Here is an 8,849-nt window from a genome sequence, read left to right as displayed (position 1 = left end):
TATATATATATATATATATATATATATAATCTTCTAAAAATCCAGAAAAAACCAAATGACCCAGTTATATGGGCAAAAAAAAAAAAAATGGATTAGTAACTAAAATGGGCAAAAATAAAAAGAAATCAGTTCATAGATGGGCAAAAAATATGAACCAGTAATAAAAAGAATAGGAAATATGAACGATCAATAAACATATGAAAACATAATCTCCTTAGTAATCAGAGAATTGCAAAAATAGAGCCACAATGAGATAGCATTTTATACCCATCAAATTGACAATATTTAAAAATCTGTCAGTACCAAGTATGGGTGAGAATTTAGAGCAAAAGGAACTCTATTACACTGCTTGGAGAAAGGTAAATTGACACAATTACTCTAGAAAACAATTTGCAATATCTATAAACATTGGTTATTTGCACATAGTATGATCTAGCAATTCCATTTTTGGATCTATGTATCAAAGAAACTCTCACATATGTACCAGAAGACACGGAGGAGAGTTTTCAGAGCAGCATTGTTTGTAAGAGAGAAAAAAAAAATGAACTAGAATTATTAGATTGAACTATATGAAATTGTCTTCCAGATCAGACACAACAAAATATTGGCAGATTCATGTGGTTTGAATACATGTATCAGAAATATAATGCTGAGCAAATAAAAGTATATATTACAAAGTGATAGACATATGCAATGGTAAAAACACACATAAGAGTCCTATATGTTGCTTGTGAATTCGTAAGCATATTGTACAAATAAACATGCATGGGGGTGATAAACTAGCAGATTAGAATAGCAGTTGCTTGGGGCGGGGTTGCGGGGAGAGGGAAGAGGACGTGATGGGGAGGAGTGACAGGGGCTTCAGATGCACTGGTCATGTTTGATTTCTTCACCTGAGTGCTAGATGTCTCAGTATTCTCATTCTTCTTAAATGTTTTTGTATATCGATGCTGACTAATGTAATTTGCCTACCACACTGGGTGATTTCTCAGCTCCTCGTTGAGTACTCAGCCAGGTAGAGTGTGCAGGTGGTTTTTGCCCTCTTGCTTGGGGCAGAATACGTTTCTCCTACCCAGTACTTGTCTGTACTTTTGGTGGTGGTTATTTCTGTGGTGGTAAATATAATCAGTGTTGCCAATGCAGGGATACGGGACATTGACTCACTTTTTATTGACCTGAGCCATCTCTGTTACAAAACAATCACCCTGACATGTGGTCTGGAACAGGAAGCAAGCCTGCAGCTGGGGAACTCCCTTGTGATGCCTCTGCAAGTCCCAAACCTGTTTCTAACAAATCAGTGTAAGTGAAGGGTACCAACTGCTGACTCAGTCTTCTGTATCCATGAGCCCCCCCCCCTCCCCACTGCTGCTGACATTCCTCCACTCCCAGGAACGCACATTCAGAAGCTTAGCACTGTATCCAATCCGTCTGCTATTTCACCACTTGAAAAACCTTCAAAAAGATCCTTAAAAATTTAAGAGGATCCTTCTATCAGTGGAAGGGTAAGAAACCTTACTGTTCCACTCATACCTTCCTGAATCCCCAGTCTGGCCACACTGTGAGGGGACAGTGACCCAGTGTTGGCTTGGGACTTCTTACTGCTGCCAAATTAGCAATTCCAGCTCTTAGGTCTATCCTCCTGCTGCTGCTGAAAATGATGACCCTGTGAGAGGTGTTACAGCTCCCATTTTACAGATCAGAAAACAAGGCTAAGAGAAGCCAAGTAATAAACAAGATCACACTGCTAGAAAGTGGGAGGAACCAGACTTGAACTCTGTTGGCTGACCTCCTAGTCCAGGTGCCTGTCCTTCCTGTCTGCACCACACTGCTCTCATGAAAATGTTTCCTGACGGGCAGAGGGTGGGTGTATGCAGCGTAATTTAAACCCCAGCCCTAGTCCTGGAGCTGGGAGCCATGGCCTCCGCACTGGAGTTACCACTCTGAAATGTCAAGGACAAGCCAACTTTATCAACAGTTTCAGGCCTGTGAAAAATGGGCTTGGCTTAGGTTGAAGATAGTGATCAAACATAAAAGCAGGCAGTTCCATTATTGATGGGAAAGCTGAGTCATTCTGCTTTCTGTAATTGGAAGTGCAGCTGCTTGTACAAGAGCCAGCCTGGTCCAGCCTCCCCAGGCCCCAGCACTGAGTCCTTGGGTCTGAGGTCCCTGCGTGTGACGAATCCACTCAGCCAGCCTCCTCTTTTATTGCTCTTTGTGTTTAGTAGGAGGTTATAGTGCCTGGGAAGGACAATGCAACTAATTCCGGGGCAGGATGAGAATGCATTTGGGGCATTGAACAGACTCTCAGATCTCAACAACTTCCCTTCCCAGGGCCACCTCTGCTCGGACACCCTGACCCCCATGCACAGGAGGAGTAACATTTCCTAGACCTTCCCAGAGACTTGTTTCCTCTGTCCACCCGCCAGCTGCATTACCTGAGATTCACAAAGCCCTGAAGCAAGACGCAAACCTGGCTCCTTTACAGCGCCACCTTTCAACTGTGGAGCCACAGAGCTGAGACTTACAGCACTCTTCTGCTCTCTTACTGTTCACAGTTTCATTTCATGCGTATGTGTCTATCTCATTTCATCATAAACACACTTTTAAAATCCCCATTTTCTTTATTTGGAAATGAAATACAAGCAGATGGTTAAACAATTCAAACAGTACAAAAGGCTACACAGGAAAAGTAAATTTCACACTGTCCCCTAAACCTGCAGTTTCTTCCACAGAGGTAATTATCATTTCCAATGCTTTGAATATCCTTTCAGAGATATTTTATTCTTATATAAGCACATGTATATTTGTGTCTTTCCCCTATTTTCTCCCCTCAAGTGCTAGCAGAGTGTTATGCACCTTGGTTCCATATGCGAACATACACATCTCCTTGATCCTTTTCACGACTGCTAGAGCTCCATTGTATGTATGAATCATCAATGATAAACTGGCTCCCTGCTGATTTAGACATTTCAAACTTCACAAGGGCAGAAACAATATCTTAGCCTCTATTTTCTATACTCCAACCTAAGACATGCTTTGCACAAAGGAGTGAATTGGACTGTTTAGTAATTAAAGCACAAATAATCACCACAAACATACTCATTCATGAATTGGTGAACAGCTTTTATTTATTCTAAGTTCTTTTTTTTTTTTTTTTTGTCTTTTTCCGTGTCCGGCAACGGATTGCAACCCTCAGTGTCGCCCCCGTACCGGACTGGGACCGGCAACGGGATCACAACCCTCAGTGTCGCTCCCGCGCCTCGCTCAGCCAGTGAGCGGGAACCGGTCTGTATGTGGGATCCGAACCCTCGGCGGGAGCGCCGCCGCACTTCCCAAGCGGCGCACTATCGCAGTGCGCCACCGGGCCGGCCCTATTTATTCTAAGTTCTGACATTTGCTGCTTTATTTCACTAAAAATGTACTAGTTCTCATTCCGCTTCCTATCAGTCATGCCACAACCAACACGTATGAAGCTCTGCTGTGTATCAGGTAGGTAGGAAACTTATGGTTGCAAGAAACATCCTTTCCCCTCCAGGTAACTGTAATCTTGTAGAAGATTCTTAAAGCAAATGTACTTCACAGGGCCTGGTTTTCCAAAGCCTTGCAGTTTCAAATATTGACCTGTGGAGGACTGGAAATTTTCCTCAGGATATAAAGTCTCTGGTGTAAGATAAAGATTTGTGGCACAGCAAGGTTGCTGGCTCAAGGACAGACTAGTTACTGATTGTTATGTAAAGATACTGAGAAATTGTTGTAAGAAGGAATGTTTGCTAAGATCAAGCCTTTGTTGATAGGACCACTTAATTGTCTACTGGAATGTCATCTGGCTTCTTTCACTGAAAGTTACCAGCCTATATTATTAAACTATAACCCCACCTATGTTCTCTTCCTGTAACTTCCTGGTCTGGAAAATAAATGCAGGAAGAGAACCCCAATTAAAGTTACCAGCCTATATTATTAAACTATAACCCCACCTATGTTCTCTTCCTGTAACTTCCTGGTCTGGAAAATAAATGCTAGAAGAGAACCCCAATTCGGGGTTAATTTCCCAAGGAAGGGATGCCTCTTACTTGAGGGTTCCATGGGAGATTAACAACTTTGGAGTCTCTCACTGCTCAGAAGAGATGGGCTTTGAGGAATCCTTTGTGTCTCCGTCACCCAGGGGAAGAGGGGTGACAAATTCGTGGGGGACAAAGCAACATAATCTGGATGGGGAGAAAAGATAGGTACCTTTCTGGCAAAGGTGACATAATAAAATAATCAAGAAAGGTTGGATTAAAAACAGGCATTAAGACAATTGGCTCTTCAACTTCAAGAAAGTAAAGTTATATGCCTACCTCAGACCATGCACATGTAACAAAAATTCCAAATGGAATTTGGAAACGTTAAAACAAACATTAAAACAAAGCTAGAAAGGTACTAAAAGAAAATACAGGAAATAAAGGACCAGGGAAAGTTTCCCTAAGCAAGACGTAAAAGCCAGAAGTCATAAAGGAAAAGGTTGATCAATTTGACTACATAAAAATACAAAACTTCCACGTAACCTAGGACACAAAGAATGCATTAAAAGACATACAATGAAGTTTGGGAAGATGAAAAAGCTTTGGAGATGGACAGTGGTGGCGGCTGCTCAACAATGTTAATGTACTTAATGCCATGAAACTATACCCCTGAACATGGAAAATTTTATATTATCCAGTGTATATATTTTACCACAGTAAAAAAAAAAATGCAATGAATTAGGTGAAAATAGAAGCCATAACTTTATTAATGATAGAAACAGAACAAATTTCAAACCAAGCTGTAGTTACTTTTTTGAAACACCAAAAATGTCCTCCTTTTCAGATGGTTACATTGTTAATTCCATCCACAATAGCATCTACAGTGTCATTACTGTTGTTCTTCAGGGCTCGGACTGCCTTTGCTCTGTTGTTAATTCCACAATAGCATCTACAGTGTCATTACTGTTGTTCTTCAGGGCTCGGACTGCCTTTGCTCTGGACTCATTTGCTGGTGACATGACCAGTTCTATGTCCTTAACTTCCATACCTGTTTCATCAACCTCTTCTTCACTCTCCTCTTGTACAGTCGGAGTCAGTGTGTTTTCTTGAATGTCTGAGACAGCTTCACCTTGAACTCTGAATTTCTCAGCAGCTGCTAGCTGTGCTTGCTGAGATATTTCCTCAATTTTAGCTTCCCCCCAAACTATGTAGGTATCTGAAGCTGAGCTCTTGTAAACATCTGGTTTTGTGATGATGAAGAGGATATTCTTAGATTTCTGGGGAGTGACTCTAGTAACCCCTGTAATCTGTTGAAGACCCAGTTTGGACACAGCCTTCTTTTCACTCCGACTCTGTTTTGCTTTACTGACTGGTTCTTCATCAATTTCAGCAGCTGACGCCAGCTGGGCTTGTGCGGTTGCCTGTGTGGAATCTTGTTCCTCGAGCTCTGGTACTGATTCATCACTGTTAGATTCTGTTCCAGACCCTATCTCAGCCTGCGGCTGTGGCAACTCCTGCTTTGTAGCAGGGACGGTTTCTGTGCATTCTCTGGGCATTTTGTGCAGGAAACATAGAACGAAGATGGCCCAGGTGAAAATATTTGCTACCTAAGTAACTAAGGATGAAGGCCTGTAATAAAATTTGTAAAACTAAAAATACTTTTAGGAATGAACCAACAAAGGCTTTCTGAGAATCAGGAAAAAGTGACAAACAGTCCAACCGAAAATGAATAAAGGATATGAAACAAATATTTCACAAAAGAAATAAAAAAGGACAATGAAGTTATGAAAAGATGTTCAATCTCCTTAGTATTAGTATAAAACAAACTAAAACAATGGGATACTACCCCAAAGATTAGTAGACGTTAAAGTAAAAAATATTGGTGAAGGTGTGGGGAAGTGGGTAATTTTATCTACTATTGTTGGAAATATAACTTGGTGATTGTTTGGGAAGATAGAATAGTTTAAGCGGGGCCCCTCCCTTTGGTCTGGTTGGGGGTGGTGCAGTGCATTCTTTGTAAATAAGTTGTGTGTGGGTGGAGTTAGTGTGCATGCACAGCACTGCCATCTTGGCCGGCATCTACTGCCTTGGGCAGCCACCTTCGCAGGCAGCCAAGCTCTCCGACTTATGGCTCCAAGGACCTTTTGCCCGGTTACCTAGCTCCTAGACCTGCGTGTGAAGGGTCTAGGGACCCAGCTTGGCATGTCAAGGGTCTGGTGACCCAGCCTGGCACGTGAGGGGTCTTGGGACCCAACCTGGTATGTGAAGGGTTTGTGACCCAATCTGGACAACGGGCTTGAGGGGTCTGTGAGCTCCAGACCCAGCCCTAGCTCTACAATTGGCTCAGTTGGCAGGATTATGAGCAAGTAAAAGAGCGCAACAATTGGCTACGTTAGCAGGATTCCGACATTGGCCTAGCTCCACAGTGATATTTCAAGCCTTTCAGGGAGAGCAATTTTAAAACACGTTTCAAAGGTGTAATTGCACAACCCTATGTCAGAGCAATTCATTGTTTTTTTTCCTTCAAAAATAGTGATATAGACAAAAACACACGTTTACTACACAGTGTATAATTGCCAAAAATTGGAAACTATTCACGTTTCCTTAAATAGGGGAATTACTAAATAAATTTTACAATCTATATGATGATATACTAGACATGAATTAAAAGAATGAATTAGGACTACATATATATCTCAGTTAGGGTCCAGTTAGAGATGGGAATCACACCGGTAATTTGAAAGGAAAAATTTAATAGGAAGAATTATTAACTAGTAAAAGGTTAACTGCTAAAGGTACAAGAACCCTCTAAAGAACACAGGAGCAGCAACTGTCATGAGCAGCTGTTACCTCTAGAGCTGAGGAACAGTACCCAAGGAACAGATTGGAAAGCCTGCTCCCCACCCCACCAAGGCCGGGAATCAGAACTGGCTGAAGAAAATGTGGCTGTGGCCCACTGGTAGCAGAGAGGTTGACTGGGACAGCATGGCCAGAGCTCGTCTGCAGCTGGCAAGCGAGGGCTGGTGAGCAGGAAGCTGCCCACTGGATTGCTGCCAAAACTCTCTGAGGGCGAGCACCACTAGGTCTTCTACGAGGAAGGGGTGGGAAGAAAAGCACCGGAACCAAGAGAAAGCCCTTCCTCTGCCAGGCCTGCCACCGTCCCTCCAGCGCCCTCTACGGACAAAGCCGAACTTGTGCGAGCTGGCAGAGTAGATCTTTTTATGGGTGTGGCCAAGCAGGGCAAAGAAGAGTGGATTAGGAGCTGAGAGCCTCCTTCTGTTAACAGTGACAACCTCGAGGAAGTATTTAAGAGACCATGGGCGAGGTTTTCACTTTTTTCTAAATCAGTACTTCAAATAAATAAATACAGTGACAAAACTACTGCTTTTTGTTTTGTTTTTGTACATGTGGATAGCTGGTTTTTTTTTCATTGTTTGCATTTTTCAGAAGAAACAAAATCATTAATAAAAGAAAAATCACAGTGCCAAGCAGTAAGACACAAGTATCCAGTAAGTGATGGAAAATGTGAGCTTTCAGCAGGGCGGGAAGAGTCTGTTCCCTGCCGGTGCAGTGGCCCGGACGAAGGTTTGGGGGAGGATGAGTCACATGCTCTGAGCTGCTGGTTTCTGGTTCACGTTGTGTCTGGGCTGGTCTGAAGGCTGGTTATCTGTCCTGCCTTCTTCACCCCGGCAGCTTCAGGAAGAAGGTGGCTCGTGGCTGCCTGAAGCATAGCAGTGGGCCACCAAATAGCTTTTATGCTCTCTGTAAGATAACGTATGTAAGCAGCGCATGTATTACTCTCCTCACGCCCCATAGCAACCCTATCAAGGAGTCATTTTCCACATGAAAAGACAGAGGCTCAGTGAAGCAAAGTTGTCCAGATTCCTCAGCAAGTGAGGGACAGAGGCAGGATTCGAATCTAGATCTGTCTGATACTAAAGTCCGAGCTGCTTTCCAGGTAGTAGAAGACTAGGCCCCTTTCCCAGCTGGCAGTTTCTGGAAGGCTGACCCTGGTGGCTGACCAGCAACTTTGGTTCCTTCCCCAGAGGCCATGGGCTGCTGGTCAAGACGTCAGCAGGGGGAGGGCCCAGCCCGAGGTGCTGCCATTGGCTTCCCGCTCCGTCTGCTTCTCCTTCCTTAAAGAAGCAGCCCCGGGGCACATCCACCTTCAGGCAGTGTGGGGTCGGGCCTCGGCAGCCTGAGCACTCGAGTTGGCCATTTGAACCTTGGGAATATTGAGGTGAGTCCAGAATTTCCAGAGGAAGTCTGGGGGTAAGAGAAGTGGTGGACACCGCTACCGTGCTCTGTCCAGACACCAATGACCGACTGGAGCGGGTGTCAATTGGGATTTCCCCTCCCTCTCTTCGCTTATTAGTTCATTATTGTTACCTGCAGGCAGGGTATGCATGGAGGGGCAGTATTTAGCCAAGTCCCTGATACCTTTGCTGTGAGCTAATGCATTGTCCCCCTATAGTGCGGGACCCCGCGATAGGGATACTGGGTGGTGCAAAGACATTATGCATTAAACAATGATGAGTCACGTAGTGAAAAGTTATTCTCTCTTTTTTTCCCTTTTTGTCTTTTTTTCGTGACCGGCAACGGATCACAACCCTCAGTGTCGCGCCTGTACCGGACCGAGACAGGCAACGGGATCGCAACCCTCGGTGTTGCGCCCCCACCTTGCTCAGCCAGTGAGTGGGAACCGGTCTGTATGTGGGATCCGAACCCTCCGGGGGAGCGCTGCCGCGCTTCCAAGCGGCGCACTGTAGCAGTGCGCCACCGGGCTGGCCCCGAAAAGTTATTCTCTTTATAATTCTCTTACTTAGGGCAAAAAATCCACCGTCAGTA

The 8,849-nt window shown here is 44.1% G+C and overlaps 1 pseudogene; it reads right to left on the bottom strand.

Moving 5' to 3' along the window:
* Positions 1-4,903: 4,903 nt before the first annotated feature.
* Positions 4,904-5,557, bottom strand: LOC103597792 (annotated as a pseudogene).
* Between the last annotated feature and the right edge of the window lie 3,292 nt (positions 5,558-8,849).

Source organism: Galeopterus variegatus, unplaced genomic scaffold, assembly GCF_000696425.1.
Source record: "Galeopterus variegatus unplaced genomic scaffold, G_variegatus-3.0.2 Scaffold2425, whole genome shotgun sequence".
Taxonomy (NCBI): domain Eukaryota; kingdom Metazoa; phylum Chordata; class Mammalia; order Dermoptera; family Cynocephalidae; genus Galeopterus; species Galeopterus variegatus.
Note: the sequence above shows the minus strand (reverse complement) of the source record. Positions and strands in the feature narration are given on the sequence as shown.